The sequence below is a fragment of the Haemaphysalis longicornis genome, unplaced genomic scaffold (assembly GCF_048455015.1).
Source record: "Haemaphysalis longicornis isolate Haplotype H1 unplaced genomic scaffold, Haemaphysalis longicornis Haplotype H1 scaffold_17, whole genome shotgun sequence".
In the NCBI taxonomy this organism is placed as follows: Eukaryota; Metazoa; Arthropoda; class Arachnida; order Ixodida; family Ixodidae; genus Haemaphysalis; species Haemaphysalis longicornis.
Window position 1 is genome coordinate 1,461,286 of NW_027526276.1, and position 16,105 is coordinate 1,477,390.

The 16,105-nt window shown below is 44.6% G+C and overlaps 1 long non-coding RNA gene across 1 annotated transcript; it reads left to right on the forward strand.

Moving 5' to 3' along the window:
* The first annotated feature begins 2,595 nt into the window (after positions 1–2,595).
* Positions 2,596–11,927, forward strand: LOC144166342 (uncharacterized). The gene is made up of 3 exons (XR_013321651.1): positions 2,596–4,878; positions 7,049–7,130; positions 10,580–11,927. It is a non-coding gene; the product is annotated as an uncharacterized LOC144166342 (long non-coding RNA).
* Positions 11,928–16,105: the final 4,178 nt, after the last annotated feature.

Sequence of the window (16,105 nt, forward strand, 5' to 3'; positions counted from 1 at the left end):
CAAAAAAGCCAGGAACATCTTTAGTACAGCCTGTTCACAGAAAGTCCGCCGTCCATGTTTAAGTGACTGAGAAATTTGCGAAGTGTATCCAAGGACGCAGCTTTTTTGGTTGTTATGTTTTCTGTTCGCAGCAGCCGCTCACAGCCGCGCATGTTCCCAGCAGCCGCCGTACGGGGAAGAAAGCCAGTTTGTGTCATACATGCATCTGACTAATGCCCATGGCCGGGGCGGACGGCGAGAAGACGAGTAGCCTTCGCGATTTTTGTCGGCCGCACGTCGCCATTCTGTCAACTAGAGCCATGTAAGAGTTTATGCCGTCTGTTTGGATGTATGCGAACATGTTAAAAGTGACCCCCGTATTCTTGGGTGCATGTGGCTGCAGCGACACTAAGTGGGTCATGCCCAGGGACGTATAATGATTTATCCATCTAAGACAAACTGTACGAGAGTCACGGGTAAGTTACTGCAGCATTCATTCTCATCAGTTTGTGTTCCTACCGCCACCGAGAACTAAGAACCAGCAAAGCAAGAACGGAGAAAGAAGGGGGGGGGGGGGGGGCAGGGGGACTGCGAGGGAGGCACCCAGTTCCTCGCACGAGACCCCTCGGTTACTCTTCCAATAAAGCAACACTCTCTCGGTTCTCGGCACGGGTCCCCTTATGGCCGTGTTCGTCTCTTTTTATTAGAGAGTCAGAGCGGAGAAATGGTTAGCACTTGCGCATGCGCACAGCCAGTTTTTCACCTCTGCGCATGCGCAGTAGTGCCGGTCGCCTACCGGATACCGTACCGGTACCTCTTCTCCGCTCTGCTTTAACTCTCTATTCATTTCATCACTCCCCTAAAACTTCCTGAAACTTCACCACGTTCCACCCTTCCTCTTTAGTGTTTCCTAGCAACTTTTTAGCTCCTTACTGTATCGTTTTCGTAGTGCAGTCACGACTAACACGTGTGCGCGTTTCGAGAGGCCCTTCGGACGCTCGTGGTCGATTGCGAATTTAAAGAAGGTGCCCAAAGGCACCGCAGAGCAGGAAGTCTAGCGCGGGTGCGCGTGGGCTGCTTGGCGGGTTGTGTGTGTTTAGGAGATGCAATTGCTCATTTGCGTCTAAAAGGTGTACGTAAACGAGTTTCTATTAGGTGTCTCGAGTATTAATGAAGCCATTACCTTTTTACTTGATGCTCCCTGACGCTAACAGGTGTTCATCTGTTTATGTATATTAAAGATGCGAGCATTTACAATTATTTTCCACGTTGCTCCCTAATGAAATAATTACGGTTTCTGTGGACAGCAAAAAGTATAAAATTACCGGGGGTGTGGGGATGAGAGCGAGAAATTGCTGATGTGGGTCAGCACAAATGGACAATTTTTTTCTTTGCGTGTTTGCTTTCTTTGCTTTGCTTTGCTACCATTTAAGAGGTTCTCATTTTAAGGAAGGCTCGTAACTTACCCTTTTTTAGAAATAAACTTATTTTGCCGTTCCTTTGAAGGCATTGTTGGGTGCACACGCCAATCTAATGGCTTTTATGGAAGCCTTATACTACATTCCTCCCCATGCATTTTTAAACTGTTTCGCTGCGCAAAATTTCTTTAGAACGTAATCTTCGAAGAAGGTGACGCTGAAATACGGAACCCATAACAATAATTATAGGTACTATGATTACTACTTATATTATCTATTGCCTTCCTGTGGGGTCACAGTCCAAAGCAAAGAGACAAGCTAGTTGTGAACATCTAGGAGTGAAACTTAAGCGCAAAGAGACATAGGGAAGAGAAAATAAAACGACACCAGCGCTTACTATCAACTGAAAGATTTATTAAAATCGAAAACTCATTTATACCACACCAAGACCTAACAAGACCCGTCCCTGAGACCAAGACCCGTCGCTGAGTATTCTAGATAAAGAACTGCAGCTTCTTAAGGAGAGGGGGTAGAAGATGAGGGAAAGAAAAAGAGAAGGAAATGGGGCGGTTGTCCTCATGTACCGCCGTACGCATGTGCGACGGTCACACGTGCTTGATTGTCAGGTCTTGGTGTGGTATAAATGTATTTTCGATTTTAATAAATCTTTCAGTTGATAGTAAGCGCTGGTGTCGTTTCCCTTTCTCGTCCCGGTGTCTGTTTGCGCTTAGTTTCACTGCAGGTCACAGACCAGTTTCGTCCGATTGAAAAAATAGAACGGCCACCATTTCAAGTGAACTCAAGCCCCTAAGAAACAGAAGTAGTGCACTAACGATAAGAACTCTGTTGCATGTTTGGTAACTTTGTTATGTTAGGTGTGTCTTTTTTTCCTAATTTTCTATAATTTTTATTCCTTGATTATCTCATAACATAAACCTTCCCCTCCCTCCAGATTTTCTTTACAATGCTCTTGAAGATCCAATTCCGCATGAGAATATAAACTATGTTTATAATGACATATATACTTCTACGTATTTCAAAGGGGCATTGTTTTCATGACGGGTTTTTTCTGTTTCTTTTTGAAGGGGAAACTAAGAAATTCTTGCTCACAGAGAATGTTGGCCCGGCTAGAGAAAATGCCTGACTGGTTTATCATGTATTTGTGTCTAAGAAAGAAGTGTTTCATTAATATTTTTCTTTCTTCTCATTGCAGGTGATGGGGAAATTTACCGCCTGGGAGAATCCGAAGTACCAGGACTCTCATGCACAACGCTGCATCTGCAGTGGCTACAGAGGTGGCTGAAAGGCATTCATTCCTGCTGCTTAGTAATAGCGAAATTGGCCACTCGGCTAAGGTGTACAGTAAACAAATTTCAAAATGCCAGTCTGTGTACATATATGCTGTTTGTGATGGAATACAGGCTCTTCTAACGATCCCCAGCGTTACGGACGGGAGAATAACGACACAGGGCATCGGAACATGGAGAAGAACTGAAGATGGCACGCTTTATAGGGTTGGGTTATGGCAGAACACGCGGAGTGGAAAGGCGACGGAAAAAGATAACTAACTAGGGCTGCTAACTTAAAAAAAACAGGAGTCCGTTTTAACGGAAGTCAAGTTGGCCAACTGCAACAGTCTCACGTGTTAAATGAGCTGTTCGGGAGGGTGCAGGTTGGCTGGAGCTTTTTCGGCGCGCCGGCGGAACTTCCTCGAATGTGGGCAGGTCGTGGGGCGCTGGTCCGTGCTGTCGTTCCCTGGCCGTCGCCTTCTAGGCGGTCGCAGAGGAACCACGGTCGCGCACCTGGTAGTAGAAGAGCGGCGTCTAGTCCGCAGGCTGTCCTCTTGCTCACGACCACCGCCGAGCAATCCAGAACACACCGTTCCCTTCGCAGGAATCCTCTAGCACCCCTCCTCTTCCTCTTCGTGGCACATAGCCCCACCATAGGGATTGGCCGTCTTCTTGCACAAAATGTTCTTCAAAGACGCAAAGTTACGGCTACTTCCTCACACTGTTATTTTCAGTCATTTGCTGGCCCCCGTTCAGAGAAGGGCCGGTTTAGCTTTTCACAAAGGAGCATATCTTTAGCATAGAGCCTATTCAACATTTCGAAACCACAAAATAAAATTTCCCAGATTCAACGTTTTAAGGTTCCGCTAAGACACATTACAATGGCATTCTTACTCAGTGTACACTCAGTGTACACTCAGTGTACACTAATAACATATTTGAGTATATTTAAAGCAGTATTTTCTGTGCATTTAAAATGAATTGCTAATGTATTTTGCCCATATTTAAAATCGTATTTTCTCTGCGTTATTATTGCATTTAAAATGCATGATATGCACAATTTCGCTGCACTCTTCATGTGTTCGGGGGGGTAGATTTTGAATACATTTGAAATGTATTTAAAATGCATATGGAATGTGGACAAAACATGAAAAATAAATACAAAGTTATTACATGCATTAAGTGCATTTAAAATAGAATAAAAGTGCGGGATCTTTTAGCGAAGGGCTACTAGCTTGGCTTCCACGCCACCCATTCGACTAACATGCTCCCAGCATACCCTGTTTTCACTGTAACTAAAATGTTAGTATCTATAAATTGACTCACACGTTTTATGGTGCATTTAACACCCCACTGCAGTCACGTACGACGATTTGAGCAATATATCATTTGCGTAGAGGCGTAAATAGTGCGCTCATTGTATTTACGTGTTCATTAGAAAGTACCAAACAGGCCAACTATTTGTTACATCTTAACTGCGGGATTTTTTTGGAGACAGGTGCTGTTGTAATGTAAAAGATATTGTAAGAAGAGAACGCGAAAGAAATATCTGCCTGTGAATATCTTTTATTCCTTGCGCCATGCTGTAAAGCTGTGAAATTGTACAGAAAAACACATGCATCGGAAAGAGTGTAGGAGGAACGCGTCGGTATCTAACTTTCCTGTAGCCGTGGGGGGAATAACAAAAAGCTCGCATATTCTCAAGGCTGGCAGGTCAGCTCGATTCTTTTTTAGGTGGTGACCAGACCGCGGGTCATGGTCGTAGCAAACAATGTTTTCAGGCTGTTGGCCACTAAAAGCTTAAGGAACCTATTCGCCCTGCCAACATGCCATAAGGTCCGCGCGTAAAAGGCACTTTTAATAAATGAGTACACGTGCCCTTGTAAAAGCAGTAGCTTCTCTTGACAGCTGTGGTGCGAAAGGACCCCTAAAAAGGTTAAAAGTCAACAGGCGGAAGATAACAACAATTGATGTTTCCATTCTTGTTCCATACTGCCACATGGGTCGAGTTCGCTGCTCATCTTGCCAGGTTTTCTTCCTGTTGGCGTGGTCCAAGAGGTATAAAAGGCCGTTGCAGAGGTAAGTTCGCATGTGGTGCTATATGAAGCTTGGTTGTGCTTTTTCACCGATTGCCCCATTAAAAAACGGGAAGTGTTGCCATTGAAAGTAACAAAGCAGCGCGGAACAAAAGGGTAAGAAATTGTTTTTTTTTTACTTTTAATGTGTGACTGTAATGATTCTCAAGTGAAAGCTCGCTAAAAAACTATATATCTGTTTATTTGGTGAAGCAAGCGTGTCAAGGCGAATTTTGCGAGTGATGACGCGTAAGCGATACAACAATATTTATTTTGATCTCGAGATGTACCCCTAAACAGCAAGCGTTTTTTGGTAATCGGGGATAAATACTTACACAGCCCGCGTTTTGCAATTCTGAGGCACAACTTCTACTCTACGGATACCATCGTGTCGGAAGAGTACAGATCCTTTCTGTTGAAATAATCACTGTTTTGTGGAACAGGCCTCAGACAGAGAGTTGTATAACTGCTCGTAGTTTGCGTCCCAGCGATGTAAGAAGCTGACAGTCCGATACAAGGAGATTTCGTACAACTTGCGGTAAGAAACAATAAAATCACTTCTGAGAAAGATACAAATATTCAGTTGTAGCTGCTGCATTACAGTCGTATTAGTTAATTAGAAGATACGTATATCCGCAATATTGTTAATCATGATGATCTCGCGCAAAAAACGTCGCACGTAAATGGAATTACTCTTATATATAGCCTTTTTCAAACATCATAGTAAGTGTTTGACGAGTGGAAAATAGGATTTGAATGTTTATTACCTCATTTTATAATAAGAAACGTAGCGAACACATCAGCAAATGAGGAGGAAGGAGGCTGCTGCTTTTGTAATCGTAACAAATAACGCGCGCAATTCCCGCAACATTGTCTAAATTACGTCGTAATTCGTTGCTATCGACTTAAGTATATCTGCAAATATAGCCTTTGTCGAAGATAAACAGTTTACGCCTTTCAATCTAAGACACACAAAGGGAGATATTAAATGTGCACACTCGGATTTTCCGTTATCTTTGCTTAAGATTGATGAAAGTATTAGTGGCGTTACTTTAATTGAACGGAAAGCTTCACCCACCCTTATTCTTAGCAATTTTTTTTTTCAATCTTCACACTTATAGATAATAAGACGAAGAACTTGGCCAGGGTTGTTTTTGGAGACTTTCCAAGCGCGGTGATTAATTTCTAACATTCTTGTGGGCGTGTGAGAACCAAGTACGCAAGCGTTGTTCCCTTTTCTTGGCAGCACCAGTTGTTGTTGTTGTGCTTTTTAGTGAAAAAGTGAAACATCCACGTGTTACCTTTCACAGTCACTTCGGCTAAGATGTGCAGCTTTTCACCCTAGCAGTTGTTAATATTGAGACATTAAGGGAAAGCGGGGCCCACCAGGTACTTGTATAGATAAGCTAGAATGATGGCTGGGGTTATGGCCAATCCTATAAAAGTACACTATTTTGGGTAGAACTTCGCACCAGAGCACAGGAGCAAACACCTAAGCACTAGACGTGGCTTCGCGAATCCGCAGCTAATGCGTCCGTGCGGCCCGCGCCACGCTGTCCGCAAAAGAAATAATGCATTGCAACTAAGATCGCGTGAGCCAACATGGAGGAATGCGGACGGAATAAGTTTTCCAGCGGAGCTGCTCGCACCAGAGTAGTCGGCAGTATTCGTGTCGTTGACCTCAGAAAAAATTGGGACGCACGCGGTTTTAATTGTTTCATAAGGATCTACCGCGCTGTATTCTGTAGGTATTGTGAAATAGGACACATGGGTATTCTAGCTCACGGTACTGCAGGACAAACTATCACAGTTTGCCGCAACGATCGCAAAGTGATTATTTCTAACCTTGCAGTACTACATGAAAGCATTCGCTACTTCATGAGCGGGAGTATTTTTCTTGCAAGCGCTAGCACTGTGAAATTACATAGGTGTTCGCGATTTGGATCCCTGAAAATTGGAGCCAGTAGTAACAAATAGCAGAAAATAAATAATACGTTTTGTTTCTTTTTAGGTGTCCTTCAAACTAATTTCGGTTTTTAGGCGCCCTTGACCGTGAAGAGATATGTAAGATTCATAACGACATTGTCCTTGTCTGGTTTATATTTAAGTATGGAATATGTCAGCAAGCAACAGATATAGTGTTTTCCTCCGTTTCCTGTCCTAGCAATAAAAATCCTTCAACAGTTCCTGTCGAGAAACTCTTCAGAACATCCAGGTACGCGGGAAGCCCACTGTCTCGCTTGTTCTTTATGCAAATGTATTTATTTCTCGCTGGGTACTATTGCAGGCTCCAAAAATGGTATTCAGGACGGTAGTCACTTCATTTGTCCTTCTAGAACTGGTTTCTGCTGCTCCTTCATTGGCCGAAGGTAAGTCTATTAGTCTACTTCGGACGATTACCCGGAAAGGAGGAGGAGGAACAAACATTTATTTTACATATTTAGAGCAGATGGGCGGCCGCCTTAGTCCAGGTAGCCGCGTGCTGTCGCTGCTCGGGTGGCCCGCTGGATCAGGCTTTGCTGGTCCTGCAGGTCCGAGCTGGTCAGCGCGCATTCCCACTGCTCAAGAGTAGGTGTGGGGAGTGGGGAGGGGTGGTGTGGGCAGAAGAATAGGAGGTGGGGGTTGTGTCTGGGGTGTGGCAGTCATGGCAGTTATAGGTGAAACGGCTGGGGGAGATATGGGAGAGGATGGTGCCGTTGTAGAATGTATTTGTTTGGAGACGTCGCCAGATGCGGGATTCTTCGTTGGTGAGTGCAGGGTGTGGGGGAGGGTATTCTCGGCGGGTGTGACGATAGTGCGCTAAGATGTCGGAGTAGGTGGCTGGTAGTGGGTGTAGCGTGTCATTCAGGGTGTCCAAGTCGCCCGGCCTCGTCGGGAGTGCCCGGAAGTGAAGTTCGCGGGCCGCAGCATGGGCTGCTTCGTTCCCGGGGAGGGAGGCATGACCTGGGGTCCAAACGATGGTCACGTTAGGAGGTGATACTACGGCTTGTAGAAGCTTGAGGGCAGGTGGAGGAATTCCTCCAAGGAGGTATCTTCGACAGGCTTGCTGCGAGTCCGTGATAATTGTGATGTAGTTGCACGTTGCTGTATGCATTGCTAGGGCTATTGCAGTAGCTTCCGCTGCAGATGGGGAGAGGTTGCGGTATGTGGCCGCAGTGTATAAGGTGCCGTTGGTGTCGGTGACCGCTAGGGTTGAGTGGGAAGTTGAGTGAGCGATGTCGGTGTAGCGGGTGTCGTTGTCCGATGAGTACTTCTTATGTAGGTAGTGAACACGAGCGTTGCGACGTCCTTTGTTGTACTCGGGATGCACATGTCGTGGAATGGGGGTGACTTTGATGGTGGCCCGAATATGAAGTGGTATCGGCTGTAGTGCTTCGTGGGGTTCTGGTGTAGGACGGCCTAAATTCTGGAGGACTGTGCGGCCTGTGGGGGTGAGCGTAAGGCGAGAGAGTTGGCTGGTTCTTTGGGCTTCTAGAAGTTCGGAGAGCGAATTATGTAAGGAATCAAAGTTTACCCAGGGATCTTTTTGCTGACTCTGCTCCTAATCAACATGTCGGGTTTGTTGTTTGAAAGTGTTACTTTAATATTCATTTTCCTGTGGCTGGTCTGGCCGACGCAAGGTGTCCTTTTAGCGGCTGAATAAGACCTTAACTCTCTGTCTTATACGCTATTACTGGAACTACATAATTGTTGTGTAAAATATTTCTAGGATACAAGCATAGGCAATCACCACTTTTGGAAGAGTGTGTTCCAAATGCATCCCGGACAATTCTTAATGTATATTTGATTTATTTTGTATAGTGTGAACAAGCTGAACCTAGACAGGGCGGTATTGTCATCTACTTGTTTCAATCCTCGAGAATTAAATCACATTTCGCACTAAGTTGTATGGTTACTACAATACATTTAAAAACAAATAATCACGCTGCAACAAGGTTTGCATAGCATCGTCGGCAACCTGGGTAACACCATACAGATCGCAGGTAACCTACCGGTGAACACTTTTGCGAGGTATTTCCTTTCCAACCATTCCATTGCTACATCCTTGAACACCGCGCATGAAGAATTTTCTCTTCCTTAACCGGATTGATCTCATTCTTTTTGCTCCAGCCGTGTTGAAAATACAAGATGATAATTAGGAAAGAGCTTATGACGCATAACCACCATGATTCATTTCTGCTCCAAATTTTCGCAATAAGCAGGGACAAATCTTTGCTGATAGGAACTTTGGTAACTCCGCCTATTTTCCAAATATAACTTATTATTAACAAATATAAATATAAGGAATTATTGCGACTCTCCCGTTAGCCCTTTCTTAAACGGCCCTTTGGTCAGTCGCACGATGACCCTAACTTTTCAAGTCTTATGGACACGCTCTCACTTTGCCCCAGGTAGTCATCCACAGCTTGCTTTCCTCATCCTCCCGAATAAAAAACAAAAACACCTAGAAAGAGCTCGAAGGGACACTTAGCTAGTTCAAAAACGATTCACGTCTCTAAAAATGGTCTCTTTCAGCTCGACTGATGCGTAGACGACGAACCGTTATCAGTTTCTCGTCGGGAAGAACACTGAGTGAATGTGCCCAAAGTGGGCAACAGTTTGAGTTCACGCAATGTACGTAAAAAGAATGGCCACCCCCTGAAAAACAGATATAATCCTCTAAATATGTTTTTATACTCAAGAGTAACACACAAAAATTGAATATCGCACCCAAATTTATTCGTTCTGCTCTATGTTTTCCCACCACGGGTTTTGCCTCTTTCACAATCGATCAAACAATCGATCGATCAATCAATCAATCAATCAATCAATCAATCAATCAATCAATCAATCAATCAATCAATCAATCAATCAATCAATCAATCAATCAATCAATCAATCAATCAATCAATCAATCAATCAATCAATCGATCGATCAATCGATCAATCGATCAATCAATCAATAAAGCAATCAATCAATTAATAATTAATCAACCAATCTCTAGGTTTCTCCTTGATCGACAAATTGATGTCTTGGCGTCAGTCAGCATCGCCTGAACAGCTTACGCTACTTTAAGAAATAACGGTCTAATATTATACTGTAGCTATGTATAAGTGTCTGCGTTTATCAATTTACTAACATAACCGTTGCAAGTCACGGGTAGGCGGCGGAGGGGTAGACATTAAACGTTTTCCGTTGTTATTACGACAAGAGCCGGTATAAGCAACATAGAGCACGATGAGAACAACCGGTTAACTTTAGTGCGCGAAGCGTGGTGTTACAGCTAACCTTCATTGCTTAGGCAAGGTGTTATAAAACCATGAATTGAACCGAATGACAAGGCAAGCAACGTCTCACTCCAGTTCGTCTGCTTGGGGGGCTGATTGACAAAGTTAAACCTCTAAAAGTGACGCTAGGTTCAACGTCGGACCTTCTCATATGCGAGGTAGTACAAACGTACGAAACTGGGAGGCTGCAGGAACATGTGAGGATCAAGTTCTTCAACATCATCGCCATTATCTTTATCACGTCACCAACTGGTGTAGCAAGTAAGGCATTTTAGCCAGGCTTACATCGCCAGACTTCATTAAACATCGTTTTCTCTCTCTCTATATATATATATCTCCCAAGACTTCAATTTCTACATCCATAAAATCAACCGAGTTAGGGGATTTGTTACTTCGCACCTAAAAGATTACTACAAAACAATCGCCAGGCAGATTCACTACTAATCTCGTTCATATACAGTTTGCCTCTTACAGAAAAAAAAATCAAGTATATACAGGGTTCCCATTCACATCTGACGAGGTGACTCAAAGTATTTTTCCTTTTTTGCAGGGAACTGCAATTTTCACGATGGCCACCTGGAGCGAGCCATATTCGAATTCCTTGGCAAACTTCCCGCTGTTCGCCCTGAGACATTCGACACGCCAAGTGGCGACGAAGGTGGCCTGAACATTAGCGAGTTTCGTATGGTTGGCCTGAATACTCTCCGCCCCTTTGGCCCTTTTCTGACCTTTTGCCGAAACGGGTCGAAGGTTGTGCAGTTCGACCTCGTCAACGACGAGCCTCTCCGCATCATCGGAGCATTCACTCCTACAGAGGATGCAAAGCCTCGCGAGATCGAAACTAAAGCACTGCTTGTGCGCCTAACGAGTCAGTTCAGAGTTGAAGGTGCGGGGGAAAACGTGAAGCTCCATCCGAAAAGAAATCTTCCTGTGTCATTGGTAGGAATTTCGGTTGTTGTGGAGGGTTTGGATGAGGATACCAACGAAGAAATAACTGCCTCGTTAAGCCTCTCCAAACCTGGTTTTCTTAGTACCATGTGGGATGGGCTCCTCTTGTATGTCCTGGAAAAGGTTTTCAACGAAATACTGAAAACATAATTAACAGGGATCAAGTTATGCTCTGCCACATTTAATCTAATTTCGCCTGTGACATATCAATATGTCCTAATATTTCTGGTGTATACTCTGCTTAAAAGGACCAGAATATTAAGTGACAATTTCTCGGGCAAGTTAACTAAGAGCTTACAATTTTACAATGAACTGTTTTTTTAATAAATTTACCAGACCAGGTACCTAGGGATCCAGCTCCAGTGAACGTGTGCTTGGTGTTGAATAAAACAAAATTTCCGGTACGCCCATGTTCACATGTAAAACGTCGGGGAATATTTCATTGCGCCACATTCCCTATTTCCGTTATGCATCAATTAATAGCACCTGTACTTCAAAAAATGAAGACGTATTGCCCATGAATAGCGTTTTCGTGGTCAGCGATCTACTGCATCACCGACACATTCATGTCCCATCATATTCGTGTGTTGACATTCTGGTGGTTTTTTTTCTAGCCACAAGATTAGCGGCTACTCCCTGCTTAGAAGAGCCTGGCTTCTGTATGCCCACCCTAAACAGTCTGGCCTATACCCGGATGCTGGTGTGTGGAGTGCGAAAGTGGTGAACAGCATTTGTTGCAGAAACGGCAGCGTCAGTGACAGGCTGCGAAAATCCTGTCTGCTGGTTAGAGCTACCAAGTATACAAGTTCCGTGATGAAGCCGAAATGTTTAATCCGTCGCGGATTCCGCCGAGGAGCCACGCGCCCCTAACAAACTCGTTCATCAGAGTAGAATGCGGGCACCTAGTTAGGCCGCAAAAAGAGAACTTGCGTGCGACGGGCGCGGTGCCGTCTATAAAGTGCGCGGGTCGCCTTCCTGTGGTCCTGTAGGGTTGACTCTCAGAAGTGCGAATGCCGCATTTCCGTCGGCTTTGTTTGGCTATCGCGTTTCTCTTAAAGGCGCAGTGTGACCGACCTTAAAGTTTTCTTCTCCTGGGACGTGTTTGCGTCGCTTTCGGCCCACACTTGCTTTTTTTTTATTTTCGGTGTGTCTCATGATTTCATTTAGTTAGTGATAAATATATATCCTTCACTGCGCGACGGGTGCGACTAAAGTTGTTCGTTTGTTGCCGTTTTCTCGTTCTCGCAGAGTAGTATGTGGAGGACAACGTGCCGGCAGACCTATCTGCGTTTTTTCTAATAAACAGGCCATTTTCTTTCTCTTTTTCTTACAAGCTCTCCGCAGCCGAGCATTGTTTCCTAGTGCGGTCAACACCTCGTGACTACAAATTACACCAGGTACTGTTTAGTTACGTGGGAGACATTTTTAATCCCGAATAAATAAATAAATAAATAAATAAATAAATAAATAAATAAATAAATAAATAAATAAATAAATAAATATGAATAAGTAACTATTACTTAAAGAAAGGTTATATAAATGAAAAGTTAAAATAATAAATCAAATGAGAATGTTGAAGCCGCTGCGTGCTTCCGAAAACGCCCAATAATGCAATGACCGAATTTTACGCCTCAGATATAAGGTTCCTTGCGAACCTCATAGGTTGGGCAAAAACTTTGATGTCTGTACTGTATTATCTATGGAAAGAAATAGCGCACGCCTGTACTCAGTGATCCGCGTGAATAAAGAGAGTAGTCACGCGACTGGAATCCCAATACACGTAATGAGAATATTTTCTTTTCGTAAATCCCTACAAATTCTGTACAACGCAGACCCCGATTCCATTCCTCACACCCATTAGCCGCAAAAGCTCCTCTACAACGTTTCAAACGCCCTTCTGGCCCATCCTGCACTCATTGTTAGAAGCATGAATTCTGATCTGGCTTTCCAATCGTTATCTTGCCATGCAGACCTAAGTAATGAAACAGCCATCAGAATATCCCTCTTGCACTCAAAGAATGAGCAGTCATTGCAGGGAAAAGAGAGAGAAGCGGTTCGAAGTGAACTGGTGTGGGTGTAATATTGCTGCTGACTATGCCATCTATAACACAGAAGAACAAGACAAATGCAGCTGGAGCCAAGAATGTTACTTACTTTCGGCGTGAGGGACAGAAAATGATGGCCGCTTTGAGGAGTGAAAATTACGATGAATGAAAAAAACGGGTACACAAGCGTTTCGATGGGATTCAAACCGCCGTAGCCAAAGCAAGCGGCGAGCGCGTTATCACTGAGCTATCTCAGTGAAGCAGCTGTCCAGTTGTTGCCTAGTGCGGGCTGTGTTTTGTGATTTAGCGTGACAGCTCCACGTGATTGTACGTGGGGAGAGTAGGTGCGTCCCAGCCATACTTCCATTGGGAAGTACGCAGTGCTAGCATCAAAGGACGCCCACTCTCTCACGTCTTATTCTATTCGCATCGTCCACGTGAGTGTGGGATGGACTCTGCTAAGTCCATTATGCACACGCATGGACACTAGGGTCCAGCGGCAACGGCGATACATGGTCGCCCACAGAAGAATGCGTGACGGGAAGAGGCACAGGACAAGAACAGTGAGGTTCGGCAGGGAATAGAGGATGAGGTTGGTGAAATCGGTAAAAGCGAGGCCGAAGCTAACGCTGTCGCACATAACACCGAAGCCGATCGCTCGGCTGTTATACGAAAATTTTTAACAACGAAGCCTTCTACAAAAGCGTTATTTTGCGTGTTCGCAGTTAAAAATGGCAAGGAAATACCGAACATGCGGGCGTTCGGTATTTCGGTTAAAAACAAAGCAGGAAAGTGCCGAGCCATGGTGTGTGAGTGCCTCACCGCTACCACCCAGCATCCCCGGCACACGCTTGCCACACCAAGCATACCAACTTAGGGAGATATGACGAGATTGCGGCGACTGCTAAGCACTCGTGGGTCCATGCTTCGTAGCGACCGCCCAGCGACCCTGGTGCATGTTTGTCAAGCCAAGCATGCTCACTTAGGAAGTTTGTGCAATATTGGCAAAAAAAAAACGTGAGCGTTCACCGTAACCATGGCAACACTTGCTCGGCACCAGAAAGACACATCACAGTGCACGCCCCCACCCCCTTCCCCGGGGGATGTCGAATGATAATAAGGAAGCTGACACGTAAAGGTCGCTGCGGCAGTGAAGACGAAGCCAATCGGCTGCAATCGTGCACTTAGACCGTCGTGATTATCGTGAAGGATGCTAGAGCGTCGCTTCCTTCAATTTATGCGCGTTAGTGGGAGCTTACTTCATTTTTTTAAACCACTGCAAGAATGTCCTTGACAGAGAGTTTGTTTGTACTGTATTCGTTCATTACTAATTTTGATGAGCGTTCGGCAATGAGCAGCCCCCACGGACTGGTATATGTTTCCTCAGAGGCGTGCGCATTGCTTGCGTGAATCACTCACTTTGGAAATGTCAGGTTACCAGCCTTGGAGTAAATCGTTGCCGCTAGTTTCTTCACTCCAATAGTTTAAAATAACATAGAGTATCGAATTGAACAGGGTGTGTCCAGCCACTCTTTTAGCTTAATTTTGGAGCTCGCTGCCTGCTTAACAGAGAAGCCTGCAGCCGAAGCTTGATCAAGAAGACCCCATTGGAGGTAAGATTACGTCATCGTTTCGTGGGTGTTGGCCGAGAAGAATGGGTTGTCGACTTTACCGATCACCTGTGGCTAGGGGCGTCACCTTTGAGGGCTACTGCCGAAAGCACACCTCTAAGACTTATAGACCACCATTGACGAGAGGTTAGCCTTATAATGCGGGCTTTCGCTTGCAGCAGAGTACAGAACAAGACAGAGGCCTAATTAAAAAACAACTATCATCACCAGCCTATCTAAGTTCACTGCACGGCAAAGGCATCTCCCATGGATCCCCAATTATCCCGGTCCGGTGCTAACTGTGACCAATTTATCTCCGTAAACTTCTTGAACTCGCCTGAAAAACAACAAAGAAGGGAAATAGATTTTATAAGGGATGTTATTGACACAAACATTCAGTGGCATCAGTGGAGCAACGTAGCGGACACGAAATTACTAATCCAAACTACGTGGTGTGATTTAAAGTCTCCTGAAGCCCCTCTCTTTGGAACTATCTCGTCCATACAGGCTTCAGTGCAAGTTGTTTGGCTTTCATGTTTTATTTTGAACCCCTTTGCACTAACGTATAAACGTGATACAGTGAGTAAACTTATTCTTCACCAGCAGCTGGCGAAGGGGTGCTGCATTTACAAGAACAAAATTCACATTAAAAAAAATAACTCCCGTACGCCCCGCCTCGCGCGTGCATAAACGGAAGTACTGCGCTCATTACCGCGTTTTCTTCACTGAGGTAACTTCTTATACTGCTGCCAAATTTAAGTGACGTGTAATACCCGTTGTTCAGTCCGCTTACTTAGAAGCTACCACAAAAACTATGAGGCAGCAAAGAAATATGGATATAGTATTTTCATCTTACTCTTGAAATTGAAGTGATAGAGAAACGTCCTGAACTCATTGCGTTAAGGATTGTCGAAGTAAAATAAAAAAAAATGATGTTCGCCGGTGCGTTTCTGAGAAAATAAAGAGATTGTCAACCCTGTATCTCGCTGTTCGAACATCGTGAATGGAATTACGAAGAGGGCCGTCATACCTAATGCTTCCCGCATGGTGCCATTATTCTCCATGTGGTGACTTGGTAGGGTGCCATGAAAGGGTAAACATGTCGTTCTGCGGCCATTGCCCGCGAAAGCATTGCGATTATGACACTGGATTACAAGCAGAAAAAAGGGAAACATGTGAAAACGTTTCCATCGGCAAAAACACGTGCCGCTGCATTTGTATGTCACACTCCAGCGAAAATAAATACGGAGAATATTATTTTGCAGGAACGTTTGCCCATGCCCACGCCATAAAAACAGTATGAAAAGGACAAAATGCTGAATCAGGAAACTAATGATGTTTGAATGACTGCGAAATACGGTCCAATAGAGTGAGGGCTCTTTCGTTACTCATATGGTATTGCGTTTTGGGGTGTTGCTGGATAAAGGTATAAAAGGCAGTGACAGCACTACGTGTGTATGTATTACGCTGGCT